The 27,841-nt window shown below is 45.5% G+C and overlaps 1 protein-coding gene across 4 annotated transcripts in view; it reads right to left on the bottom strand.

Moving 5' to 3' along the window:
• TSNARE1 (t-SNARE domain containing 1) overlaps positions 1-27,482 on the bottom strand; it is a 469,040-nt gene extending 441,558 nt beyond the window's left edge. For 3 of the 4 annotated variants that reach the window (XM_064642873.1, XM_064642791.1, XM_064642632.1), the window contains exons 1-2: positions 27,409-27,470; positions 11,502-11,595 (exon numbers count right to left, since the gene is read on the bottom strand). The gene's annotated coding sequence lies outside the window, so the exon portion shown is untranslated. Of the gene's footprint in view, positions 1-11,501; positions 11,596-27,408 lie in introns of all 4 variants that reach the window. The other variant, XM_064642560.1, reaches the window with a different exon arrangement.
• Positions 27,483-27,841: the final 359 nt, after the last annotated feature.

Here is a 27,841-nt window from a genome sequence, read left to right as displayed (position 1 = left end):
TTCTTAATAAGGGTGGTGAGGCCCTGGCACAGGTTGCCCAGAGAGGTTGTGGACACCTCATCCCTGGAAGTGTTCAAGGCCAGGTTGGATGGAGCTCTGAGCAACCCGGTCTAGTGGAAGGTGCCCCTGCCCATGGCAGGGGGTTGGATCTTTAAGATCCTTTCCAATCCAAACCATTCTGTTATTCCATGATTCAGCAACTGGGTTTCTCACATAGACACAGTCTGACAAGCACCAGAGTATCAGTGTTTTGCATCCCAAAAACCCTTTGTGAGAAGCAGATGCCCCACAACCAGAGGCCTGAGGAGTGTGTTCTTGGTCCCCAAATATCCAGTGCCCAAACAACAAATGACAAAGTTTATTTCCAACATAAACCTGTTGTGTCCAACAAATACATCCACACTGCTCTCCCATTGTTGAAGAAATTGGGACCATAATTAAGTAGAGCAAGGGACAAACAGAAAGGTGCCACTTCAGTCAAAAAAAGACCCGATTTTTGTCACTTTATTCCAAAAACTAGATCTGTATCATTCATTGCATGAATATGCTTTCCTGTTTTAAAAACTTTCATCATCTAACACAGAGACTTGTTTGTAGTCAAGTCAGAGCAGAACTGGTGGATGCCAATGCAGCTGGATCTCAACAACTGTTCCGCTAAAGTGCAGTCTAAAAATTAAGGGAGTGCCAGAGATTACTAAGAAAAATACAGCAACGCATCTGTAGGTTTCCAATCAGAAGTCATCTCATGGAGAGGGAAACAATTCCAGGTGCAGAGGAAGCCATGCAAAGGCAGAATTTGCAATAGTGCAGCTTCAAACCAAGTCACAGCTGCCTTTACTGCAATGACCCTAACTGGCATTTCCAGATGTGAGGCAGGAAAATCAGCTGACAGGAGCATCTTTGCCTACAACTCTAGAAAATGTAGGTTGAAGAAAACATTGAGTTCTATACAAGGCATCAATGAAGGAAAAATAAAATTAAAAATGCATTCTTGTTTATTTTTCATATCTTGAGCTGGTTAAAGCAGTCCACGTCCTCCAGAGGCATTTATTTATCACGATCCTCAATTCTGAAAGCAAACTCCAAGTGATAATGCACAATCCTCCTACAAAACTAAACTGAGATGGATGGAGGATGAGAGGTATCATTTCAGACAGTTTATATTGCTCACAGTATCAAGAACTGCATTCAGGCTGCAGGAAAGGTCATTCATAAATTGAGGGCAATGGAAGACAACAGAAAAGTTTACAAACAACAGAAAAATTAGCTAAGTAGGGCATTCAGGGGAAAGAGCAACCAGAGAGCAAGTTTGGGAATGCAAGAGCCTTCCTCATCCCAGACATGAGCACACTCATCCTCAGAGGCCCAGAACTGCTCATGATGGAGCACACAAGCTTTGTATCGGTGCCATCAATAGTAGCACCCAGTGTGACAGGAACCTCCTCCTTGGCAAAGTCACACACACCAACAGAAAAGAACAGTTTGGAGTCATCTCCTGTCTCCCAGATGGCTCATTCCTGTTAGTGCAGAAGTCTGGGGAGCCAGGATCTCCCTCCAGTAAAGTGCAAAGGATTGCTGCCCTGAGCTGGCTGCACTTCAGCTCTCAGCCTTTTTGGGAACACTACTGGAGATGAGCAGTGAGGTACAGGAGATAAGCAATGTAAAGAGTTCACTTCTTCCTTCGTGAACACCATCAGCTGATGAAAACACAGTTTCTCGAGTAAAGGAGAAACTCTTTCTGTGGTTTTGTTGGAAGAACATGATGGAGGTCTGCACTGCGTGGAACCTGGTCCAGTGGAAGGTCCCCTGCCCACGGCAGGGGGTTGGAAGGAGATGGTTTTTAAGGTCCCTTCCAACCCATTCTGTGATTCTGTGATTTTATGTCATCAGCAGACAACTGACACACAGCACTGCCACTGACTTCAGTGGGTCCTTCATGGCCCAAACTCTAGTTGGGAGTTAAAGAAGAAAACTCTTGTGAGGAGAGATTACAGGAGCTGGGTCTGGTTAGTCTGGAGAGGAGAAGACTGAGAGGGAATCTCATCAAAACATACAAATACCTCAAAAATGGGTATCAAGAGAATGGTGCCAGACTCTTTTCAGCGGTGTCCAGTGACAGGACAAGGAGCAGTGGACACAAACTAAAACACAAGAAGTTCCATCTCAACATGAGGAAGAACTTCTTTACATTGAGGGTGGCAGAGCACTGAACAGCCAACCAGGCAAGGAGTAGAGTTTCCTTCTTTGGAGACATCCAAACCCACCTGGATGCATTCATACGTCACCTGCTCCAGGTGACCCTGCCTTCTCATGGAGGTTGGACTGGATGATCTCCAGAGGTCCCTTCCAAATCTAAATACTCTGTGATTCTGCAAAAATATGAAGAAGCTCAATCTAACAGGATTGAATCTCACCCTTCTTTCCTTTCTAAATTTGGACTATCCACATAGACACACTTGCCCTAAAACAACTGAGGATCTCTAAAACACAGGTATCCACCCTGACCTCACAGAGGGGCTACTTTTCATGACTTTGCTCCTGGACATTATTATTTTTTCTTCTTACATGGGTACTCTAGACCTGGACACATAGTAACTGATTGACTGGATGATACAAAAAAAACCAGATAATCAGTGAATTTGTTCATGCTTTCCTTGAGGACATGGACATATTAAGTCCTTATGTGCTTCATGAACACACACGCTGATGGTTGGGTAGAGGAGAAAATCAGTGAACTGTACTCTTGTCTCTGATGTGATTAACTCAATCAACCTGCTGCAGTGGAAGAGGTAGAAAGACACCAACACACTTCCTTAAAGGAAGTGAAAGACTTCAAACTATCAAAAAAAGGAAAAAAAAGTAATTTCTGCAAACAACCTAATGGTGCTCATCTGCTCTCACTTTCAAACCAGTGCCCCAAACATCGTATTTGTATTTAATTTTCTGGTTGGCCAAGTAGAAAAATAACCCACTCCTCAGGCTTCCAGCTTTATTTATACACTTGGTTAGGACAGAGCTGAACACTCAAACCTGTCATTAAAGGGTTCAGGTGCTCCTGGCTCTGGGTTGCACTCCATGAGGGCTTTGCATTCCACACCAGAGCCACTGAAGCACAGAATTGTTAAGGTTGGAAAAGACCTCCAAGATATCAAGTCCAACTGTTAACCCGACACCACCACCACGTTCACCACAAAAACATGTCCCAGAATGCCATATCCACAGGTTTTTTTGAACACTTCCAGGGATAGTGACTCCACCAGTTCCCCGGGGAGCCTGTTCCAATGCTTCACAACCCTTTCAGTGAAAAAATATTCCCTAATGTCTAACCTAAATCTCCCCTGGTGCAACTTGAGGCCATTTTCTCTCATTCTACCACTTGTTAGCTAGGAGAAAAGACTGACACCCACCTCACTACACCCTCCTTTCAGGTAGTTGTAGAGGGGGATAAGGTCTCCCCTCAGCCTCCCTTTCTCCAGGAGAGAACAACATTGCCCAGAAGAAACCACCTTTCACCCCATCATGCCAACTGAGGTCCCACCATGTCCCAGTAGCTGGACCTCATCCTCTCCAGCTAGGAGTGCAGCAAGATTAATTGAATCCAAGAGAAAGCATGAGTTGCCTCATAGAGTTAAGATTACATCTCATCTACCCAAAAGCTAAGTATTTTTTTTAATTATTTTTGGTGGGGTTTTGTTTAGAATTAATCGAACTCTGGAGCTGGCTCAGCACACCAATGCCAAAATGTTGGACAGGGCTGAAACCCATTAATTCACTTAAAAGAGAGTGGAACCCTGACTTTTATTGGCTTGAAATGATGTAAAAAGGCATCTTCGGGCTGCAGCTCTGTGATGCATCGGCTCTGACAAGGGGGGAACTCAAGACCTGCCCACAGTGCTCCCTCCCACCCCAGCCTACCCCACGGCTGCCTCTCCGCTCTCCTGCTCATCCAGCAGCTCATGCTGTAAATCAGATCAATGAAACATTCAGTTAAAAATAACAGCCAAACCCTCCTCCATCGCAGGAGAGCCTTTAGCATTACAAATGATGAAAGCACGTTGCTAAAAAAAGCAAGATGAGTTGAGAGCGATTTCTGAGAAGGTGGCAAAAAAAACCCCACACCAGCTCCATGCCCAGCCAAAAGAACAAGGGCTGGGCTGCTTCAGGCATTGCTGGGTCTCCAGAATAACCATGATAGTGGGAAAACAGGTCTCAGTTCCCCCAGTTAGTGGCTACTTAGATCAAAGATGGTGCCTGGCCCCACCCTGGTGGTGATGCTGTAGGAGCAGGACATTCAGAGGACACAACCCTCCTCTGCTTGTGAGCCAGTCCTTGGGCATCTCCTTGCCCAGTGGGGTGTGTTATTCCTGCCTCGTGGCTGGGAGACAGAGGGAAAATGTTGGGATGCAGCTTTCAGGGTCAAGAAACATCATCCTCATGGTGAGCACAAGCACTTGGCCTGTGGTGCTTATTGGAACTGTGAGAGGAGAGAGAGACGACATCCCTGGGGATTCTTACAACTATTTTTATAATTGCTGCTTAGAAGGGATGGGGGGTTGGGGTTTTTTTCCCCTCTTTTCATGTCATCTAAGCACACATTAAACAGATATCCAGCCCTCTTCATCCTGCAATCCAGATGGATGCCCCTCTGCAACATGAGGATGCACTGCAGCCTCTCTTCTCGCATTTCCAGCACTGGGATTCGACACAGTGATTGTGGCTTTTAATGCCTTTTACAAACATCTAATTCACTCTGTATTAATCCCTCAGAGCAGCTACTCCTTCATTTTACCCTTGAAGACACGAAGCTAAAATATTCATGGGCTTGCACACAAAACCCTACAGCTCTGAGCAGTTGTTCAGGACAGAGGACGTGCTGTTACACAGTTCTCTGATATAGTAGAGCACTATAACATCACCCTTGCAATAAAAGTACAGAATGAGCTTCCAAAGACGCTTTTCTAAGTGAATTTAGGTTTAATGAAAAGTTCTTCTTGCTTATTTCTCACTTTTCCTCATCCTTCTTTTTTGGGGGAGTGGGGCTGACAGGGGTTGTTCATTTTCAAGTTCAATATTAAAAAAAAAAATGTGACCCAAAAAGATATTGAAAATGCACTCTTAAGTCATGGCACAAGGTGTATTTCAAATGAATGCAGCTGAAATCCTCCAAATTATCAAAATGCTATTTCAATAAGGGGTTTCACTTACTTGAGACATTCATACAACTTCTAAAAGACTGAATCTCTTCTAAGCATTTTAAATCAGTGGAATGGACAAACTCTCCAGCACAGGAAGGTGACAACAACCCCATGGTCCACATCTCCAGTCTTTCCAAGCTCCAGAGGGCTTCCCAAAGCTGTTTCTATGGAATATCAGGCTTCCTCAGGACCTACTGACCTGAAACAGTCTTGTTAGGATGCTGACCATCTTCTTCTTGCTTTCTTTTACTCTCCAGTAAATCTGAAGTTATCCAAGACAGGAACCAACCTCTGGTCTTGTGCTTACACATCTCCCAGCTCACAACACCTGTATCCTACAGCAGTGCTGAAGCTTAATCATTACCAGGGGGACCTTCAACAGAAAGACAAGTATTTGGGTGGCTCTATTCTGTCTACCTTCAGGGAAGAGGTTTCTGATGGGATGTTGAAGCTTGGTCCTTTCTCCATCATTCCCATGGCATCCTGCCATACACCTGCATCACACTATGGCTTCAGCTGGATAGAGATCCTTAGGGACACAGTTAATGGTGGAGCTGGCAGTGCTGGGTTAATTGTTTACCTGAATGATCTTAGGGGTCTTTTCCAACCTTATGGATTCTATGGTTGAACTCACCATGATGGACACAGGTCACTGTTTTAGGGAGAGCTTTCAGACAGCCTCTCAGCTGCCTCTTGCAGGCCACGTCCAGATATCCCCAGAAATCTTTAGTATTGAAGGAGCAAACCAAGGAGATGTGCATTAACCCACGTGTTTATTCCATATCTCAGCCACAACAAATCCCAAACATGGAGCAGGACCTGATACACACAGTTTAACTTGACCTTTGACTATGATGGAGCCAAAGCAAGGTCATTCCAGCCCACAGATATTCCTGACTCAAGCCAGCATGTGCAGATCAAAGACATTCTGATCTCAAACCTCGAAGGTAAGTGAACAACAGCATCGAATCCTCCCAGTTGTTCCACCTTAAATAGACAAGAGGGAGGTGTTAACACTGTAGTGGTGCTTTGCAATTCAGGCAATCTGTGTTCAACTGCCAGGTTTGAATCAGCTCTGGAATGCAGCAGTGTGTATCCAGGAGAATTAAAGACAAGTCACAGCCCTCTCACCTGCATCCAAAGCATCCCAGAGCTGCAAAATGCATAGGAAAGACTCCTGGCTGAACGGGATGTTATTGTGCTTCAACAGAGCATAGCAAGGAATGGACTTGCATCATTTGAATTTTTAATGTTCAAGGAGACTAAATTAAAACACAAAAGAAAATCACAAATATTTCTCAAAAAGATACGACAATTACACTTCAGGTGGCAAGAAACTGGCACTGTGTTTATGACTGGAAGAGTTTGGGAGCTACCCTGAACCAGTTCATACCATTGATTTCTTTGCATCAGCCTGTTGCAGTGGGCAGATAAAACAGAGCTGCACCCTCTGCATAAACTGTGTTTAGATACATAAATCCCTGCAAAGTGGCTTTTTATTTTGAGGCAAAACCAGAAAGAATTATACACTGCATTAAATATTTCCTTCTCTTTGTCCCCTCCTCGACCGTCTGCAAGATCAATTAAAGTGCTTTTGCATAAAACAGGCAGAGAGGAGTGAGCTCCAAAAATAAATAAATAAATAAGGAAGCCACTCTTTGCTTCCAATGCAATGCCTAAAGAAAACAAGCACAACGACTTAAAAGATTCCCACAGTGAAAGAGAAGGAAATGAGGAAGGTTTAATCACACACTTACAAGGCAGCAAAATAGATTTCTCAAGTCTTAATATCTCTTGTGAAATTTTAAGTGCTCAGTAACGTGCTGCAGCAGGCTGAGCCCTCACACGGGATATGTGTGTGACTCCCTCCCTTGCACTCACAAAGACACATTTGGTGTTTCCATCACTTTTCTACTTCCAAAGAGATCAAAATGAAACTATGAGCAATCGTGTTGGGATTTAACATGTTCCTTTATGGAGGTCTTGCTGTCCTGCAGCTCAGCAGCCTCTGGCCAGCTACACTGCAACCTCTGGAAGGATCAGCACAACTTCCCTGCACACTGACCAGGAACGGGACTCATGGCCACAGCCACAGAGACACAACCCCGAGTTCGACTGCTCTCCCAGTTACCAATTGCAATGATGACAGAGAAAAAGGGAGATCATCCCACTAGGAAAACTCAAGATCTACTTTCTTCTCCCTGAGACTGCTCTTTGTTATGTCTTCACAGGGCAAGGGAGGAACTGTTCCCATCAAAATCCCATATCTTAGTTTCAAAGGAAGACATTTTTTTACAATGAAGTTGGTGAATCCCTGGACCAGGTTGCCCAGAGAGTTGGTAGATGCCCCATCCCTGGAAATATTCAAGGTCAGGTTGGATGCACTCCAGAGCAACCTCATCTAATGGAAGCCTTATGGCAGGGGCTTGGACTACATGACCCTTAAAGGTCCCTTCCAGCCCAAACCGTTGTATGATTCTATGATCCCACCAGGCCCCAGAGACTTGTGTGTATGTCAGTGGTGCAGCAGGTCACTGACCATTTCCCCTTGGATTAGGGGGCCTTCCTTTGGTTCCCCATCCCTGACTTCTGATTCACGGCCTGGGTACCCCAAGAACAACTTGGTCTTACTATTAAATACCAAGGCAAAGGAGGCATTAAGTACCTCAGCCTTTTCACTGAGTTACTCCTCACAGCCAATAAAGGATGAAGATTCTCCTTCACCCTCCTTTTGTTGTTGATGTATTTATAGAAACATTTTTTATTGTCCTTTATGGCAGTAGCCAGATTAACTTCTAGTTGGGCTTTGGCCTTTCTAATTTTCTCCCTGCATATCCTCACAATATCCTTGTAGATATCCTGAGCTGCCTCCTCTTCTTACAAAGGTCATAAACTCTCCCTTTGTCCTTTAATTCCACCCAAAACTCTCTTAAACTAGGCTGGTCTTCTTTCTTGCCAGCTTGTCTCTTGGTACATAGGGGTGTCCTGCTCCTGGACCCTTAAGATTTCCTTCTCAAAGCACATCCAGCCTTCCTACACTCCTTTGCCCTCAGGACTGCCTCCCAAGGGACTGCCTCAACCAGTCTCCTAAAGAGACCAAAGACTGCCCTACAGAAGTCCAAGTTAAGTTCTGAGACACCGTTGTTTGTCCAAGAACCAAAAACTCTTATCATTTTGCAATCACTATGCCCAAAACGACCTCTGACCATCACATCACCCAGAAGTCCTTCCCTGTTCCCAAAAAACAGATCCAGTGGGTGCTTTCCCTTGCTGGCTCCCTCAGCTGTGCTATGGAATTCTCTTCCACACATTCCAGGAACCTCCTGCCCTGTTTCCTCTCTTGTGTGTTGTATTTCCAGCAAACACCTGGTCAGTTGAAGTCCCCCACGAGAACAAAGGCCAGCGATCACGAGGCTTCTCCCAGCTACTTATAGAATAATTCATCCATCTCTTCATCCTGGTTGGGTGCTCTATAACAAAATCCCAAGATATCTGCCTTGTTGGCCTTTCTCTTGATTCTGATCCATAAACACTCAGCCCTTCTGTCAACATCAAGCTCCAGACGATGAAAACACTCCCTAACACACCATCCCACCAGCTCTCCTTCTTTCCCTGTCCCCTCTGAAGGTTCACCACTCCAGTTGCACTTGTCATCCCACTGTTTCTGTGATGACAAATATGTCACAGATTTCCAGCTCCTCCTGTTTGCTGCCCGTGCTGTGGGCATTGGTGTAGTTGGGCTATTGATCCCACTGCTTTGGGGGGAAGAAGCCCTAATTCCTACATGACCACTCTCAGGCTTTTCCATGGTTTCTAACACATTAGCATCCTCAGTGTGCTTGGATCTCCACATGGATATCCATCTCCTACCTGCACTTGGCAGAACAAAGGACGTCTCTAGCCCACCATCCCTCCAACACTGACATTCCACCTCCAGGCTTATCTCCAGCAAGCCTGATTTTATCCCTTTTCCCCTTCAAATCTAATTTAAATCTCTTTCCATGAGCCCTGATAACTCCCGTGCAAAGATCCTTGTTCCCTTCGAGACTGGTGTAACCCACGTGTCACCAGAAGACCTGGTGTGGTGTAAACGACCCATGGTCAAAAACCCAAAAATTCTGCTGGCAACACCAGACTAGGAGCAAGGAATTGATATCCTGGCTTTTCCTGGTTTTCCCCTCATCATTCCCTGCATCTGGGAGGACAGAGGAGAACACAACTTGTGTTCCTGATCCCTTAACCAGTCAACCTCACACCAAAACACAAAAGAAATGAAAGAAGAGAGAAATCACTGCCCTACGAAATTGAAACAGGAGGAAAATAACTTCCAATAATAAAATAAATTAAAAAAAATAACAAAATAAAACAAAAAAAGGAAAACCAAATACCCAAGAAATGAAAACAAAAGCTAAGAGGTGAATAATTCATTTAGGCAATATGCAGTGCCCATACTCTACCTGAATTGTTTACATTGAAGGTTCATGGTTTAATCAGAACAGCCATAAAAAGAAAAGCCAGAGCCATAAGTACAACATTTATCTTGAGTAAACGAAATAGGTTTCTCAGTGAGGCATTTTCATTTAAAATAGAAAAAAAAAAATAGGCTGCAGTTTGTCGAGAGACCAGCAAGGGGAGTCGGTGCCTGCGGCTTTGAGTCAACCACGCAGATGCAGTTTTGGGTGGAGAAAACTCAAATAAACAATTATGAGGTAGTGGCATCGAAAAAACATTGAAGACTGGCAGAAGATACCAGAGGATGATGGACAGAGAGCAGCAAACCCACTAACCTGGAAAAGAGAGACGGCTTGAGACATACTAGAGTAGAAAAGAAAAATCATGTTTTGCTTGGAAATTGAATTTTCCTCTCCCTGCAATATTTAATGGAAAGCATGTGCTGGAGAGAACTTGGAGGGAAAAAGGTAAAGAACACATGGAATCAAGTCAGGATGGAGCTTGAGATGAGAAAATAAGGGTTAAATGTCAATGTATTTCTGAGTACAATATTCTGATAGCAACATGTTTGTCAGAAAAGACTTGGGCCAATTCCTCTGGTGGCCTTGAGGAGACACCTCGGAGGGCATCAGATGTCTGGGAAAAGACTTCAGAAGGCAAGGCCTTATCACTGAGCCCCAGCACTAGTAACAAATAGGGGAAAAAAAGCCACAAATAAAGATGTATTTTCAAAATAATAGCTCAAATCCGCTTGCAAGGAGTGGGATTTAATAACATTATACAGCATTTAAAGAAAAATGCCAGCAGTAGGAACTCATTAAGCCCTGTATGGGGAACAGCAGCAAAAGCACTGCTGCATCCACAGCCATGCTGGGCTTGTCAACAGAAACGGGGCCACCACGAGCTCTGGGGCCACAGGGAGGTGCAGTCAAGGCTTATGTTCCTCTTTCCTGTTAATCTCATTAACCTCATATTTACTCTGTTGTTGGTAATTACTCAGAACATTAATAGGCATCATTTATGCATATTATTTACTGAATATTACAAATCTCTTTAGCTGTGTCTATGAAACAGGGCTGGAACACGCCAGTGCTCCACAGGCTGTGGAAATCGAGGTAGAAAAATTAAAAAAAAAAAATTAAAAAAAAACTTCTTAGGGACTTGTTTCCAAGATTTCTTCAATAAATAAAGATAACTAATTGATTCAGATAAATATATAAAACCCTTTGTGTTTTCAAATTCTAGAATAACATTCTAAAAGGAGGAACAGATACCAAGCCAAAAAATACCCAAGGAAAGACTTATTTCCTCCTATTAAGCTGGAGGACATGAAACAACTATTCTTGGCATGATACAAATGACCCTTAACGATATTCCAGGTGAGAAAAACAGATGCAGCTTAGGAAAACTATTTCTGCTGTTAAAGAACTCCATAGGTTTTCCAGACACAGCCTGTTACACCTTGAAAAATGGGACTTTCACTGACCATCTGTTCCCAGCAGAGAACACCCGGGAACGCTCTGGCCAGAAAGCCCAACTCAAAGTCAACACACCATGAGCGTAGGACATCTCAGAGCTTAATGACCAGGCAAGGTCAGGACCCAGGGGAAGAATTTGGGTGGAGAAGACCCCTTATTAATCTGTCAAAACAAGGAAACACCATCCAGAGGTGAACACCTGCCAGCGCCGAGCCCACAACGTTCCTACACACCCACCCCAGAGGTTGGGTCTACAACACTCAACATCACCTCCAATGAGATGAAGAGATACGGAGACAAACAACCAAAATCAAATTTCAAAAAGCCCTGAAACGAGAAGGGTTATCAAGGAAAGAAAACAGCAAATATCTCTCACCCGTAATTTTACTCCCTTGTGTTGTGGAGCTGCTCGTTCAGCACTGCGCAGCAAAAACCCAACAGAGCACAGGCCCAGCTCAGCAGTGTTGTCTCTGTTCAGGTAAAAAGAGTAAAAAAAAAGGAAAATCAGAAGTGAAAACCACACAGAGGCCTTTGTCTGCTCTGTTTCCTCCAGTCTGAAGCTCAGGGATTCCCAAGACTGAGGTTTAGTCTTTAGATTCAACTGCCTTTGGGAGTTTTCACACCTCGTGAATTTGTTAAAGAAACGTATACATATATTAGGCAAGCTTTGCTTTTGGCCTGCACAATGTCTGTTGACAATGTAACACAAGCAGAGAAAAAGAAAACAAAAACACCCCACCTCTTCCTTTTAATTTCAGGGTGCAAACATTAGGGGATGCCCAGTGAAACACAGCAAGTAATTTTAATTTTCTGCAATTCATGATTTCACATCATTGTCATTTCCCCCTGCTTTGTGTTCTCATATTTTATATTCCGTATTAGGCAGTTAAAAGGATCTGTCAGCATTTTTTCCTACATTTCCTACAAAAAGAAAGGCTGTGCATCTAAAGGGATTGCTAAGATGGAATCACACAACTGGGACAACCAAGTGGACCCAACACTGGACTTTTCAACATTCCCAGGGATGGTGATTCCACCACTTCCCTGGGCAACCTGTTCCAATGCTTGATCACCCTTTCCATGAATAAATTTTTCTCATATCCAACCTAAACCTCCCCTGGTGCAACTTGAGGCCGTTTCCTCTCCTCAGGAACAGCATCCATAAGGATCCAATACCTCAGATAACTCTGGAGACTCTAATGATATAATAAACCCATTTCCCACACACACTTTCATCATCCTTTTTTTTTTTTATTGGTCCAAATTTGGAACCTAATGTTTCAGAAGGAATTTAAGATGCTTTTAATGTAGTTTATTATGCTTTAATAAAAAAATAAAATAGAAAAGAAGAAAAAGAATGGCTTAGGCAACTCAGGTAGAGGTCCTTTTACACTGTGTAAAGTTAGGAAATAAAAGTATTATTACAGACAATTATTCCTCAAAGAAGGTGTTTTAATCAAACTGCTGATATTTTTGGCTTGTTATAAGCAGGAGGAGCATCATCACACAAGACTCAGCCTCCCAGACTAATGATTAAAGCTTTCTAATCCCTCCTTGTGATGGGATGGTGGAGAAAGTTAAATTACATGGGATGACACTGGGGCTGGAGAGAGCAGCAAAAGAAGGAGCTCCTGCCCTGAGCTTTCATACTCTGAGAAAAACCACCCAATTACCCTTTCCTCCTCTTTGATGAACACAACCTATTTCAACACCCTCAAAAGCCAAGGGCAGAAGCTCCAACACAGGGGGAAAAATAATCATTAAGAGCCTTTAAGTTAAAGTACAGCACCCGGCACCGGCTTTCAAAGACGGGGTAAATAAGTAAGACCTTTAAATTTTAAGATGTTGCTCAGCAACACCTTCTCCAACTACATCACACACATCCCTTCTTCCTCATTATTTCTCTGGCCAAAGGTCAAAATTCCCTTTCCCAAGAGATAAACTTTGCTCTAGAGAGAGTGATGAAACTCCCACATCCAGCTAACCCAGGAACAATCCACATCTCCATCCTGGAGACCTTCCAAACATCCAGACACGGTGTGATTTCTCAAGGAGGCAGCTTTCCCTCTCTGTAATCACTGTACATATAAAGAGTGTGCACCATCACCACAGAGAGGGAGGACTCCTTGTACAAATCCTATTCCTCCTCTAACACACACCTGGAAATGTTCAAGGTCAGGTCGGACAGGGCTTGGAACAGCCTGAGAGAGTGGAAGGTGTCTCTGGTGGAACAAGAAGAACTTTAAGTTTCCTTCCAACCCAAACCATTTCAGGATTCCATGATCTAAAGATATGAAGGACCAATCTACTGGGTGACATCTAAACATTGGCAGCTCAACAAAGTCTATGTATTGACATCCAACAGTCTTGGGAGGGTTTATTTCTGGGTTTTGTGGATGCATTTTGGTTTTCTTTTGGAAATCAGTTAGAGAAATGTAAAAGCAGGAGATATATCAACCTGCTCTAGTGTAAGAGTGCTCAGTCCCCTTGTCTGATGAGTGTCACATCTCAGCATGTTCTGAGGTCCCAGAACAGCACAAGCAGCAGAGGATCATAGAATCACATAATCCTAGAGTGGCCTGGGTTAGAAGGGAACTTAAAGTTCATCTTGTTCCATGGACAGGGACACCTTCCACTAGACCAGGCTGCTCAGCGCTCCAGCCCTCCAGCCCTGCCACCACCTACGCGGGAAAGTCACTCCTTGACCCCCCGTATTGCTTCCCATGTTCCACCAAGTTCCCAGAATTCATCAAAGGAGAAAAATTCAGCAAGTTATGTAGAGCAATGCTGGGAGCTGCAGTTAACTCTTTTAATCAGATGGATTATTCCTTCCATTTGTAAAAAAATCCCAACCAAAAGTAATGCTCAGGTGATCCATTGCAATTTAAGCTGGGTGTGGGGGGGGAGAGGAAATTTGATTTGTCTCAAGTGATCTCACCTGGAGCAACCCTGCTCCAAATGAGAACAGCATTATTTTTCCAGCACACAGAGTCCAGCACTGAAATCTCAGGTTGTTCATGGCTCCTAAGGGAAGAGTTTCTATCACCCTCATGTAGCCTTGGGTCAAGTGTTTTTAAACTGCCTGTACAAGCAAAAAAATCAGTAATCATTTACATTTTTCAGAAAAAGCTAAGCCATGAAACAGCCCATCCTGCCAAGTGAGGATTCAGGTCCTTAAGAAGAGAAACCTGGTTGTCCAGCATTCCAGAAATATCCATATTATGCCCATCTTCCAGAGCACACCTGGGAGGATGAAAACCAATACTGAAATGATCAACATGTGCTACGTCGTGTCCATGACTTCTCACTGCCCCATCTTCTCCTTATCCTCCCACCACGTCCATCCCACAGATCTGTTTCCCTCTCCAACCCTTTCTCTGGTGGTTTCTCCACAGCAGGATCTCTGCTCCGTGTCCCTCTCGGCATCCTCCACTCAGGAATGCAAGAGGGACACGATCCTTGGCTGGCACCCGCAGAAACAACTCCTTTCCAGGGAGGAATTCATGACAGCTCTGCCCACTTGCAGGTTTTGGGGTTTTAGGGGTTTTTTTAAGCCCTGGTGGATATAACTCACATGATGTCAGTACAGGAATATCACACTAAAAAGCTGGAAAGTAAGGGGCGGGTTTTCCTCGTTTCTATGGTTATGAGCAATTTTAATGACCAACCTAAATAAAAAGGCTGGAAGAGAGAGAAAGTAGGAAGGAGTGAGGTGGGCGTTTAATTTTGATTGACAAGACAGAGCAGAACTAGTTAAGATCTGTCAAATGCCTGCTGAGGATCACAAATCCTCAGCACACTGTACAGCAGACAGAATTAGTCTAAATGCACAGCTTTACAAAAATATTTCTTACCTGGTGAGATCAGAGTTCATCATTTCAGTCTCCCCACACAAAGCAGCTGGTGTCATAACCAGCAAAGGAGACAAGGTAGGGCCAGAAAAAATATGTGGGTTTTTTATTATTTTTTCTTATTTGTGAGATTTTTAAATGTTAACAGGCAGCAATATCTTAACTTTTGTCCCTGGAGACACCATATACATACATACAAACATATATATATATATATATATATATAAAAATAGATAATGACATCATTCTCAAGATTGTTAACTACCAAAACAACAATTTTAAAGGTATTATCAAAGGCATCGCTTTGGAATCACATCTGCATCACATTAAATGCTGTATAAACACAGAGTAAGGAGATAATTCCTGAGTTAAAGAATTTAAAATAGGAGATTGAGTGCAGAAAATGTTGAATGTAGATTAGATGGGAAATATTTGGAAAGACAGAAACAGTGGCATGACAGTCATCTGTGAGGTTCCCTGAAGATATACCACCAAAGAACAAGGAAAATTAGGAGCATCCCTACAAATGTTCGTGGGTGAGAGCCTCAAGAGGGAAGAATGGAGGGATGGAGACTTGGAGCATTTCAAGGTCAAGAACTGAGTTTTGTGATGCCAGAGGGAAGAATCAAGATCCCAATGAAGCACAAGGCAGCACGAGAAGGGCTCTGGAAGAACCAGCAGCTTGGATTTAATGCCAGAGAGGTGCAGGAAGCAGCAAAGGACAAAGAGGATCCAAGATATGCCTGAACCAAACTAGGAAGATGTTTTTCTTTTACTCCCTCAGCTCTGGTGAGATCCAAGAGGGACACACTGATCTTCACAGGGCTACACACTCATGAGCTCTGTTATTTTATCAACTGCTGTTTGACTTTTAAGGAGGGAATAACCAGGCGAGGGAGGATGGGGATACAAAGGAGGGCAGTCAACAGCTCCTGAGATTCCTGCCAACAGGATCTGCACTTAAAGCATGCAGTTTTGGCAGAGAACATCCTCAAAATTTGATATTTAAAAGTCTTTTGCTGTTGGAATGTACAGTTAAAGGATACAAGTGAATTAAGATCTGATCAACACAAACTCGTATCGAAGTCAGAATGTGTTCCCACAAAGTCTCAGCCACCTGCTTCTTCCATGCTCCATTGAAAGAATGAAAAATTAGCTGCTAACTACTTTTATTTCCACTCAAAATCATCCCTCTCCAGCCTCCAAAAGGTATAAATTTGTAACAGCATCCAAGAGCTAAAAAAAACCCAAACAAACTCCAAAGCTCACAAGAAGTTGTACCATGACAATAAAACAACAACAAAAAAGGAATTTATATTTTACTGATTTCTTATTTCAAGGTCTCCAACAGCCAACTTGTCCATCACCAACTTGAAAAGTCAAAGCAGCACAGAATCATCTGGCACGATCTCATTTTTTCTCAGATAATGCCTCAAAACCTCCCAAACCATCTCTACAGCCACCAGAGCCACCTCTTCCTTGGAAAGCACCCAGGAACCACTTGCAAATGAAATCCAACTGAATTTATTGCTCCTGCAACCCTGGAAATTTAAGCTACAGAGGTGACGTGACATTTTGTTTCGCCAATGCTAATCTAATACCTTTTTAAAGGTGCACACGTTTCACCCTGTTGGCTCCCAACACTGAATTCCCAGCTCTGCTGAGCTCCAGGATAAATGAGCCGAGCGCGCCCCGCGGGCGAGATCCCTCACTGTAATCTTTATTCCAAACACAGCCTTGGAAGCACTGCCAAAAATCACCCTGAGGTTTGCTCTTAGGATGGCAATTTGCATCTCAACATTTTGCTGCAGAGCTTTCCCCACTGTCCCCGCTATTATTTTAATGCTGGGCTGTGGGCGGCCCCCTGAGCGGAGCACACTAAAAATATTCCTGCCTTTCCTCACCGGCTCCACGCATGACCACCAGCAAAATCGGGAGTGGTGGCATCCACCCGCCTCTCCAGGACCTCCAAGGAGCTAAAAAAACATGGCAAGAAGCAGAAAATGTCTGGATGGAGGACGGAGGAATGCAGCAAGTGAAGGAGGAAGGTCGCAGGAAGAGCCAGTTTTACCGCCAAGGAAAGCGGGAGGTTTATCCGAGCACGAGATGTGGGAAAACACATTAAGAGGCAATAAAGGTGAGGGAGGCATCGCCTGGGATGTGAATTTAAGATGCTGCTGAACATCATGCTGAATTTCAGATGGTCTCTTCACAGAGAGAGGGATCAGACCTTGGAATGGGCTGCCCAGGGAGGTGGAGGAGTCACCGTCCCTGGAGGTGTTGAAGCAGAGCCTGGGAGTGGCACTCAGTGCCATGGGCTGGGTGCCAAGGTGGGGCTGGGTCAAAGGTTGGACTCGATGGTCTCAGAGGTCTTTTCCAACCCAGCTGATTCTGTGAAAGAAACCTCGTGCTCAGAGTGGGAGTGACACTGGGTGAACACCAGCACAGCCTGATTCACGCCCCAGAAGGGAGATCCCGATCCCACCGGCAGCACCACGTTGATGACAACAGTGCAAGAAAAAACATGGATTGCAGGTTTTTCTACGCCCTCCTCCCCCCTCGCCCAGTAAACCCCAGTCTCAGAGGTTGTAATTATTTTTGGCAAGGTGTGAACAGGTCTGGGAAATGAAGCTGAGAAGTGGAGCTATTTATGAGATGCCGCGTGGGGAGACGGCATCGGAGCAACCAAATCAGCAAGTGCAAGGTCACCCTTGTCTGCTTAGAAACTGCAAAGTGATCCAGGCAGCCAAAATAACCAGCCTCAGTCTGCCCAGGATGGTAAGTTAATGGAAATGGAGTGTGGTGAACCACCAGAGGACATTACTTCAACTACAAGGGCTTTATCACGGAGCTGGTGGGCTTTGAGATAAGGTCCATTGAGATAACACCCACTCATGACAACTATTTGCCTCTCTGGGGTGTGGGACAGGAGCAAGAAGGACATCAGGTCCATAAGTCTCCCTCCACCAAAGCTGTTGTAGAGGGAGGTAGCCAAGGGGCTCCCATTCCTGGAAGTGTTCAAAGCCAGGTTGGATGGGGCTTGGAGCAATCTGGAATAGTGGAAGGTGTCCCTGCCCATGGCAGAGGGTTGGAATGAGACGGTCTGAAAAGTCCCTTGCAACCAAAACCATTCTATGATCTGCAAGTAAAAGATCAGTGGAGACCACTCATCACCTTACCCCAAAAACTACCCCTTGCTTCCAAGGAATTAGATTTTTGCCCTGACCTGGGAAGAACCACAGATTTTGAAAAGGAATGTCCTTTCTGCTGGCAAAGAAAAGCAGCAAAAGCCAAACCCTACCAGCAGGAGGGTCTTGCAGCCTGATGGGGCTGAAGAAGTCATGAAGAAACCATCAAGGAAAACACAAAAGCTCTTTCTGGTCTTACCAGGAGCCAAAGGTGAGGGGAGTGCCCTGAAGACAGGAGGACCTCCAGACTGCTTTCTGCACGCTCTCTTTATATTCTGTGTCCAAATGCCTCACAAACAGGAGGACACACAGCTCTGCTTCCAAGTATGAGATTATATGAAATTTTAATTAATTTTTAAAAGGATGACAAGCACAGTGCAGTAGGAAAGAAACTGGCCAAGGAGACAAGGGTCAAGCCTGCAGACCTCAGAGCCTGTGGGACATCTCTATATATGAAAGGAAACAAAGGTACATCTGAATAATGTGCAAGGAAAGCAGGAAAAAAAAAAAAAGAAAAGAAAAAGCAGACCTTGGTTTCCATGCACAGGGGAAGGGGATGCTGGCAATTAAACTGTAAGTACTTCCACAAGGGGAAATAAAAAACAACACTGAATTGAAGTCTCTTCCGTTGCCCCGTGTTTGGGTCAAAGGAGAAGAAACCAGAGAAGTTGTGGATGCCCCATCCCTGGAAATGTTCAAGGCCAGGCTGGATGGTGCCCTGAGCAACCTGGGCTAGCGGGAGGCGTCCCTGCCCATGGCACGGGTTGGAACGAGATGATCTTAAAGATCTTTTCCAAACCAAACCATTCTAGGATTCTATGAAACACATCTGCTTGAGGCTCTAAAGATGTTCATCAGTAAAATATCTGCAGCAACACTGTCAATTTGCTTTTTCAAATTCAAAGGCATCCTGGTTTACTCCAATACCACAGTCCTCTTCACACCATGTGCCTCTCCAAGGGACCAGTTTGGGCACTTGGCAAGGACTGGAATCCAATATATTTTTAGAAGAACAACCCAAACCTATGAAACTTCCACAATCAATACTCAAGAGGGCTTTGCAAAGCACACAGTTGCTCTCTAAAATGTGTCAAAAAACCTTAGGACAGCACTTCTGGGGCTTCAACACCCACATTTTGCCACCTACTTCCATGTTTGAGCACTTGCTGTTAATGGAAGCTGAAGGTCCTTGACACTGAGAAATCAAAGCAGGAACATGTAGTAGCATCAACATAATTTAAGCACCACTATTTTAATATTTTGGGGTTTTTTTTTCCTTATTTATCATTAGGAAAAGTAGATCTAGTAAAGTGACTTGATTTTTCACCCTCACTACAATTCTGGATAAGTTTAAAACCTGCCTGAGATGCTACTTTAGAGGATGGGGAGCACCAGGAGGTTGGGCACAGTTATGAGTGTTCACCATGGCCTGATCCTGCCTGCACCAATCCAAAGGACATTCAGCAAAGACTGGAATTTTCAATTCTCTAAAACAAAAGCCACAACAACAGGGCATAAAAGCAAACAAAACCACACCCATTATTATTTTAAATATGTGAATTTTATATATATGACTTTCTGCACTATAACAGAGAAACTAACTGATTTTTAATAATATACATATATTTGTAAGTTTAATTTCTCATAGTTTTTGACTGGCCATCCACTACCTGCAGAGCATTTGATGGGACTGACATTGGGGTCTCTCCAGCAGCAACAGGCACTCAGGAAGAGAGCAGCTGGGGAATACATCAGGCAGAAGACAGAAGACATCAAAACATTTGGGAAAGGTGAATCACATCTCCAGCTATCTAACAGAGTGTTTAAACTTGTATAAATCAGGTATTTTAGAAATTAGGAGGTTCTCATGAGAGCCTAGGAAGCTAATAGTGTCACAAGGGATCACAAATCAGTTGTTTAGTGGGGGAAAAATAACATGAAAAGCTGTATTAAGGTTTAGCTCCTGATTCACTTTGCAAGAAGGAAAACCTGAAAATGTTCAGCTTCCACAAGAAAATCTGGCATATGCAGTGTTCTATTGAACAAGGTGTTACCCAGCAAGCCAGACCATTCCTGCAACCTCATTGACCCTCCTCATCTCCAAACAGATACACAGCAGGGATTTTTTCTCCTCTCTCCTAAATTAGAAGAGCTTGGAGCATAAGGAGAATCTTCAGGCTGGAATATGGGATGCTGAAAAGCATTTGTTAATAATTCAGCTCAAACATAATTGCAATTATGTACAGTTGGTTACAACCACTGCTCCCTCTGGTCCTGAAAACCTCCCATCCCTGGAAGTGTCCAAGGCCAGGTTGGATGGACTTTGGAGCAACCTGGTCTAGTGGAAGGTGTCCCTGCCCATGGCAGGGGGTTGGACAAGATGATCCTGAAGGTCCCATCCCAAACCCAAGCCATTCCATGATTCTACAATTCTGAACTTGAAGCTGCTATTGCACAGCTTGCAGACCCAGTAAGGCATCATCCAAGTCTTCCCCAAACCACCCAAGAGCTTTTTCTCCTCTAAGACACCTCAAAATTCGGGCACACAAGCTGGACAGGCACCACCATCACATGAGGACTGTGGTCTTAGTCAAGGGATGTCACATGCTGGTAAATCACAGAATCCCAGAAAGGTTTGGGTTGAAAGGGACCTTCAAGATCATCCCATTCCACCCCCTGCCATGGGCAGGGACACCTTCCACTGGCCCAGGTTGCTCAGAGCCCCGTCCAGCCTGGCCTGGAACACTTCCAGGGATGGGGCAGCCACAGCTTTTCTGGGTAACCTGTGCCAGGACCTCCCCACCCTCACAGGGAAGAATTTCTTCCTAATATCCAATCTAAACCACCTTCCTTCAGTTTAAAGCCATTCCCCCTTGTCCTACCACAAATAATATGGGAATTTCAAGGGGAGGGAAAGAAAGATTAAGGAAAAAAGCATTCCTGGCTGCGTATGCCTCCATTCCAGGGCTCCTGAGCAATCTGCTCATATGGGATTTTTCACAAAGCAGCCACACAATAGCAGGTTTGGGAGTTCCCTCATACCATATTTGAGTCTCTGACATTTCACACAGCAAAGAAATGGGTTAAACCAAAAATTTGGGTCACAACACCTCCGAATCTGCCTGGTTTTTTTTCCACATGTAGGAAAATAAGGGAGGCACCTCCCTCCTCCACGCAGAAGCATCACAAGAAGATTCATTATAAATGGGAAAAAAAGCAACAAGTCTCAGCAATGAGCGTGACCAAAATCTCTCATGGAAGAAGAAAATGTTTTATTTTGCAGAAATAAGGACTATGGCAACAGCTTTGGGATTAAATCCTACAGCACGGCTGTCTCCTGCACTCCTTTACTCCATGCACCAGCTGATGGAGGAATCCTACAAGGGGAAAAAAAATACATGGCCAAGTTATTCAAGACTAGAATCACAATAAATGTGCACAGCAAGGGGAAGGACAAATAAAGTCCTCAATAACCTCAAAAAAATTGTATTTTTGCAACTCCTGGCTTTGCAGGGGGAGGAGGACAAGAACAAAACAAACACTACACAATGAAGAGCATAAAACGTTTTGCAGTTATTTTCTGCTTTTATTTAGGGAAGAGATGACAGGGAGAGGGAAGAAATCACCACCTAACCCAGTACAAGCATTTATTTTAGAAAAAAAAGGCAAATTTGCTAAAAGAATGTAACTATAGGTATTGCAGCCTGGTTTGACTTCATTCAAGGAGAGGCTGGAAAATATTTTCTGGATTTTGCTTGGAGCATCCCAGCAGATGAGCAGCCAACGCACCTCAAGTGCCCTTGGGAGAGTTTTTCCCCACGGCTCTGCATCCCAGCAAAAAAAAACATTAAAAACTACCTGCTGATACACCAGTTCTTATTTTTTGTACCAATCTTCAGAATATATTTAAAAAAGCAACTGATCACCAGTGCAATCTTCGCTTTTTTAATGAAGCTGCACATAAAATAGGCATGAAAAAAAAAAATCCATCCTGCCCCTTTTTTTTAAGTTAAATGCTATTTTTTCCACCATCAGAAACACTGCAAAGCAGGGATGTGCCCATGCACTGCAACAAAGAGATGGCACCTGCCTACTGAATTTCCTGACTAGTGACACTATGAAGAAAAAGGGTTTTAAATAGAAACCTCCCTGCAAGTGTTAAATCAGATTAATTTAACTCTTTTGCATTATTTTAATCTTCCATGCCACCGTTTGCAAGGCAAGCAGAAAAAAAAAATAGGGAGTAGGATTCTTATCTCGCCCATATTCCTTTGGAAATAAAGTGTATTATTAAAAGCCACAAATAACCCTTCTGACAGCAAAAGACACACACTTCCAGCTCCTTTGGAGAAGGAAAAGAGCACAAATTTTCTAGGAAGCTTTCTGGGCACTCAACATCAAGTGATGGGCACGAGCTTCCCTTCAACCTCGCAAATCTTAACACCAAAGCAAGTTTGTGGCCACAGTTTGTATTTGTACGTGTCAAAAAGTCTGCTGCAAAATAAAATGGAGTTGGAAAGGTTGGTGATGCCACTGTAGGACAAGTTGCAGTATTTCCTCCGCCCCTAGAACCACCACAGAGGCATATCCCAATACTTGAGTTGTGAGTTAAGCTCATGTTTAAGGAGCTGGAGTATATTTAGACCAAATGGATCATGCTGTAGGCAAATGCACACGCTCTAATGTCAGAGAATGGTTTGGGTGGGAAGAGACCTCCTAGATCATCCAGTTCTAACCCACTGCCATGGGCAAAGACACTTTCTACTAGACCAGGTTGCCCCAAGCCCCATCCAACCTGGCCTTGGACACTTCCAGGGATGGGGCAGCCACAGCTTCTCTGGGAAACCTGTGCCAGGGCCTCCCCACCCTCACTGGGAAGAATTTCTTTCTAATATTGAATCTAAATCTACCCTCCTTCAGTTTGAAGCCATTCCCCCTTGCCATGTCACTCCAGGACCTTTTCCAAAGTCCCTCTCCAGCTCTCTTGGAGCCCCTTTAGGTACTGGAAGGGATTCTAAGGTCTACCTGGAGCCTTCTCTTGTCCAGTCTGAACACCCCCAGCTCTCCCATCCAGAGCAGAGGTTCTCCAGCCCTCTGATCATGTTTGTGGCCTCCTCTGGACTTGCTCCAAAAGCTCCATGTCCTTCCTGTGCTGGGGACCCCAGAGCTGGATGCAGTGCTCCAGGTGTGTCTCACCAGACCAGAGTAGGGGGGGCAGAATCCTCTCCCTCTCCTGCTGCCCACACAGCTTTGGATGCAGCCCAGGACATGGCTGGTTTCTGGGCTGTGAGGGCACGTTGTCAGCTCATGTCCAGCCTCTCATCCACCAGCACCACCAAGTCCTTCTGTGCAGGGCTGCTCTTGATCTGTTCATCCCCCAGCCTGGATTGACACCACGGGTGGAAACACATGACCAACCATGTGGAAGGACCAAGTCAGTCATTCATCCATCCATCTATCCATCCATCCATCCAGTCTCACAGGGATCAGACACAGACACACAAGTCCCTTCCAGAGCGGCCTTTTCCCTGATGACAACTCCAACCCTATATAAAACACCCTCAGAGGCTCCTCCTGCCCACCCAGAACCCTCTGGTGTCATGGATTCCCACGGTCTCCTGCAGCACCAGCAACTCTCAGAAGGCCCATTAAAATCCACCAACCCACCTCGCTTCCCAAGCCAGCTGAAGTGTGGGAAGGAGGATAACAAAGATGGGAAAAGTAAATTAGACTTTTTTCAACAGTTCATTCCATTTCCATGGAGCAGAATGTGTTCGTGGCACAGGCAGGGAATCGAAAGCATTATTTTTATCTTGATATTATTTACCCTTTCACACTTGCTATTTAAAAATCCCTGAAATCCCTGAAGAACCAACAATTCAAAATACCATTTGATATATATATTTATAAGCAAGGGGAAGCACAGATTCATTCATTTTAAGCTTGACTCCTTCTTTCTTTTTTAATTAGATTTGAAGTGCTCTAATATCAATGTGCAGATTTCTCAAGACACAGAAGTATTATTTCTCCTCCTCTCCCAGTAAAGATTCTCCAGGTCCAGAGAAGACTTGGAGACCTGTCACACCTGTGAGGTGCATGAGGGGGAGTAAATGATGAGAGGTTTAAAATATTTTTAATCAAAAAAAAATAAATCAAGAGAGTTGTGAGAAAAGGAATGACGTTTCCTGCACAAGAGAGGATGGGAATAAAGGACTTTAGTATTGAAATCTCTGTTCTAGTTTCTGTAGGAATCTCAGCTGAATAATGTGCAATCATAGAATCATGGAATGGTTCCAACCCCCAGCCATGGACAGGGACACCTTCCACTAGCCCAGGTTGCTCCAAGCCCTGTCCAATTGGCCTTGGACACTTCTAGGGATGGGGCAGCCACAGCTTCTCTGGGCAACCTGTGCCAGGGCCTCACCACCCTCTGAGTCAAGTCAGGAGGGAACAGGGATGGAGATCCAGATCAGGAGCCTGGATGGAAGCAGGACATGTGGCTGCACTGCTCAGCCTCTCCCATGTCCATCAAAGCCTCATCAGTGGTGGTTGGGCTAAGTCTTAATTGCATTAATAAACACAAACAAATCAGCAAGGTGGGAGGCTTTGGAGAGAGCAAGAGGGGTTATTTATTGCTTGGCTGATCACTGGAAAGTGGGAATTAGCACATTTAGCACCCTGGAAAAAGTCCAGAGACCAACTAGGAGATGAGACGAGACGGAAAAGGATGTTGTAGCTGGCGAAGAGGGTGGTGCAGGAATGAAACAAGGAGTCAGAGAGCACTTGCCCTGAGTCACTGAGGATTTAAAGATCTGAACCATCTGTCTTCACACCATGGAGAGGGAACTTTCATAAGGGCATGGAGTGGTAGGACAAGGGGGAATGACCTTAAGCTGAAGGAGGGTACATTTACATTAGATATCAGGAAAAAATTCTTCCCTGTGAGGATAGAGAGGCCCTGGCACAGGTTGCCCAGAGAAGCTGTGGTTGCCCCATCCCTAGAAGTGTTCCAGGCCAGGTTGGACAGGGCTTGGAGCAACCTGGGCTAGTGGAAGGTGTCCCTGTCCATGGCTGGGGGTTGGAACTAAATGATCTTGAAGGTCCCTTCCAACCCAAACCATTCTGTGATTCCATGATTAGTACCCTAGAAGAAGTCTAGAATCCAACCTGGAGTTGAGATGAGTTGGAAAACGACGTCACAGCTGGTGAAGATGGTGGGGCAGGAATGCACTGAGGGGTCAGAGAGCAGCTGGCCCAAGTCATTGTGATTTAAAGACCTGTGTTGGCACCTTGACCACAGCAACACAGCGACTACCAAGGAAGGATGAGACACTGAATGTTCACAGCCCCACTGCAAAGGGAAATACCAGCCTGGAAAAGGGGATAAATGCTGGATAAAATATAAACCTTATTGCTACAGAATTAAAAAAAAAAAAATGGAGTGAGAGGAACCTCCATATTTTAGTCAATCCTTCCCAGACCACACTACAGAGCCAGTAAAAATTCAGGATTCAGCAGGATGAAGCACAAAGCAACCCTTGAGGCCACCACCCCACGCTTGCCTTATCCCGGGGTTTACAAACAAACAACTGCTTGTTTCCACAGCACTTCCAGACATGAGGATCCACCTCGAGCTCCAAATGTCACGGAAAACTCCAAACGCAAAAAAGCAGAGGCTTTGCAGCACATTTTCACTGTGCTGGTGGCAGAATGAAATGTGCTTTTAGGTTTCCCAAACCCTCTGCTTTTTGATTTGCACACAAAGGCACCGAGTTCTGTGGGAACAGGAGGTTTTCCCTGGAAAAGTCCACCCTGGTGCCAGATGCCGGAGGTTAATTGTACCACGCAGCTCAGGGGAGCTTTTATGAAAAGCTTCCAACCACAAACAGTTTTTAAAGTACAAAAGCAACAAAAAAAAAGTTTCTGCAGTCGAGGACCGCTGCAGAAAGCGGTGCTTTGTACTTTTAAAAGTGGTTTTACTTCCTCTCCTTGTATTTCCACATCCATCCCACTGCTTCAAACTTCCTGACTCAGCATGGAAGTGAGAAAAAAATAGTAAATAAACATCATTATACCCTCTGTGAGGTTCAAACTGAGCCTGTGAGATTACAAAACAGTCACAGAACAGTTTCCAACGTTGTTGTTGTGCTGGAGATTGATAAATCGGGGTTTCATTGTGTGGAGCAAGTGTGGGACAGTGGCAAAGTGGGTGCAGGGACATCTCACCTTCATCTGGTCACTGGTGACATGGGACACAGCTGTGGGACACAGTACCCTTGGCATGTGTGCCCCTCCCTGCTCACAGCCCTGGGCAAGGCCAGCCCTGCCACCAAATTACTGTCACACACACAGCCCTGGGCAAGGGCAGGCACAGTCCCTAATTGCCACACACACACCCTGTGTCCCCATGTCACATACATCCTGAGCCAGCCCTGTCCCCAGGTCATACACTTACACCCACTGCCAGCCCAGCCCTGTCCCCATGTCCCCAGGTCACACACAACACACGCACCCTGTGCCAGTCCTGTCCCATTGTCACAAAGTTACACCCAGTGCCAGGCCAGCCCTGTCCCATTGTCGCACACAAACACAGTGCCAGCCCTATCCCCCATGTCAGACACACAGTGCCAGCCCAGCCCTGTCCCCATGGCACACACACACACCTGTCCCTGTGCCAGACACAACCTGTGCCAGCCCTGTCCTCATGTCATACACACCTCCAGTGCCAGCTCAACCCTGTCCCCAAGTCCCCATGTCACACACACACCTGTCCCCACGTCACACACACACCTGTCCCCACGTCACACACCCTCAGTGCAGCCCAGCCCTGTCCCCCTGTCACACATACGGTGCCAGGCCAGCCCTGCCTCCATGTCCCTATGTCACACACACACCTGTCTCCATGTCACACCCCCGCTGTGCCAGCCCAGCCCTGCCCCCATGTCCCCTGGTCACACACACACACACCTGTCCCCATGTGCCCCTGTCACACTCACCCCTCTCATACACACCCCTGTCCCCGTGCCACACGCACACCTGTCCCCATGTCACACCCCCTGTGCCAGGCCAGCCCTGTCCCCAAGTCCCCAGGTCACACACAAACCTGTGCCCATGTCGCACACCCCCTGTGCTAACCCTATCCCCGTGTCACACCGCCCCTGTGCCAGCCCAGCCCTGTCTGTCTGTCTGTCTGTCTGTCCCCGTGTCCCGTGTCCCCCCGGCCGGCCCGGCGCGCGCCCCTCACCTGCCGCCGCGCGCCCGTCACCGCCGGCACCCAAACATCACGTGACAGCCGCGGCCCCGCCCGCCCCACACCACGTGACCGCCCCTCTCCCCCACACTTGTAGTCCTCATCCAATAGTTCCGCCGCCGCCTGCCGCCACTGTGGACTACAACTCCCAGGGTGCATCGAGAGGCGGCGTCCCGCCCCTTTACCCGGCCGCCAATGGGAGGAGGGGACGGCCCAGATGGGCCCCGCCCACCTCCCACTCTCAGCACCTCCCGCCTCAGGGTGCGGCCGCTGCCGCCCCTCGGGAGCCGCTGCGGGGGGATGGTGTGTGTTCCCACTTTCCTCCTCCTCATCGTCACGGTCCTCCTCCCTTCCCAACCCTACGTGGGGAACCCCCAGGAGCGGCTGAGGAAGCTGGAGGGCTTTAGTCTGCAGAAAGGAGGCTCAG

This window comes from Pseudopipra pipra, chromosome 1, assembly GCF_036250125.1.
Source record: "Pseudopipra pipra isolate bDixPip1 chromosome 1, bDixPip1.hap1, whole genome shotgun sequence".
NCBI lineage: Eukaryota > Metazoa > Chordata > Aves > Passeriformes > Pipridae > Pseudopipra > Pseudopipra pipra.
Note: the sequence above shows the minus strand (reverse complement) of the source record. Positions and strands in the feature narration are given on the sequence as shown.